The sequence below is a fragment of the Lipotes vexillifer genome, unplaced genomic scaffold (genome assembly GCF_000442215.2).
Source record: "Lipotes vexillifer unplaced genomic scaffold, Lipotes_vexillifer_v1.1 scaffold581, whole genome shotgun sequence".
In the NCBI taxonomy this organism is placed as follows: domain Eukaryota; kingdom Metazoa; phylum Chordata; class Mammalia; order Artiodactyla; family Lipotidae; genus Lipotes; species Lipotes vexillifer.
Genome location: NW_006788182.1, coordinates 29601 through 31145, shown reverse-complemented (window position 1 = coordinate 31145; position 1545 = coordinate 29601). Strand labels below are relative to the sequence as shown.

The 1545-nt window shown below is 43.2% G+C and overlaps 1 non-coding gene across 1 annotated transcript; it reads left to right on the top strand.

Moving 5' to 3' along the window:
• Positions 1 to 1222: 1222 nt before the first annotated feature.
• TRNAG-CCC (transfer RNA glycine (anticodon CCC)) lies at positions 1223 to 1295 on the top strand. The gene has a single exon. It is a non-coding gene; the product is annotated as a tRNA-Gly (tRNA).
• The last annotated feature ends 250 nt before the right edge of the window (positions 1296 to 1545 follow it).

Genomic DNA, 1545 nt, shown 5'->3' with positions numbered 1-1545 from the left:
TTATTAAGTTCCCAGGTATTCAATAAGCATTTGTTCCCTCCCCATTCCAGTTTCATTTATTTAACAAATATTTATTGAGAATTTATGCTGTATACTAAGGATACAAGCACAAAATAATTCTTGTCCTCCACAAGGTAACCAACTCTGAGAGAAGACAGATACGCAAACAACTATACTAGACCAAGAGCATTAATAAAGTTTACCAAATCTCACAACTCTGGCCCTATTTTTCTTTCTTTTCTTAATAGTTAATATCTCTCCATAAGCTCACTTTGCATTCTGGTAGAAGAAGAGGCCTGTGAGTTGGGTCTTAAAACTTGAATGGTAGTTCATCTGAAGAACAGGAGAAGCACACATGGCAGAGAGACAGCATGGGCAAAGGCTTAATAGTGCAGTGATTTCAGGAAACTATGTATTATCCAGCGGGCTAGAGTGAGGTTGGGTAGGAGAAATTGGCACAAGATGGAGGATGCTACAGAATTTAGACTTTTTCTCGCAGGTCACGCACGGAGTCCTCTAGGATGCTTTTATCAGGATGGTGACAAGATCAGTCTGCTTTGGAAAGCATACTCTGGCAGCAGTGGGGAGGATAAATGAGAGGCGCATAAAGGGTGGGAGAGATGGGAAGCACGAGGACCAGTCAGGAGCCAGAGGAGAGATAATGAGGGCCTGAACTGTAGAATGGCGTGATGCCAGCAGGCTCCAGGTACATTACAAGGTAGAGCTGACAGGAATCAGTGACTGATTAGATGGGAAGGCAGGTAGCAAGGGAAGAAGAAGTAATAGGAGGTGATTATAAGATTCTAGCTTAGAAAATCAGGTGGATACTGAGGGCATTGAGAAATGACAGGCACCCAGAAACTGCTCCCTTTCTTTTTCGCAGCTGCCACCATTGACGCTGGGCAAAGAAGCTCACTTTCCCCAGTTCCCATTTGACAGATCCATGTACAACTCAATTCAACAAACCTAGGAAAGTATGTGGCACACCTAAGAGCTTGATGACATGGGTTACTCCCGTTCATCTTTGCTTGGTTCTGGGAAAGCCCGAGGAAAATAATATCAATAACTAAGAAATAATCACTATCCCTAGGGAACTCACAGTCTAGATAGCTCAGACACATAAATGGGAAATTACTGTTCAATGTTATCCGCTCTATATAATAGAGGTACTAAATCAGAGAACGTTTCATTAAAGTAATCATTAAACTGAACAGGAGGGACTTCCCTGGTGGTCCAGTGGTCAAGACTCCACACTCCCAATGCAGGGGGCCCAGGTTCGATCCCTGGTCGGGGAAATAGATCCTGCATGATGCAACGAAGATCCCACATGCGGCAATGAAGATCCCACAAGCCACAACTGAGAAGAATTGCAGCCAAATAAATAAATATCTAAAAATATATATATAGCTGAATTAGGAGCTGGTAAGAGAGACAAGGGGATGAGAAGGACGTTTTAGCCCAAGAAACGGCAGATGCAAAGGCATGAAGAGGTGATGTGATTTGGTATAACTGTAGGGTGGGGTGAGGTAGATGAAGCTGAAGATA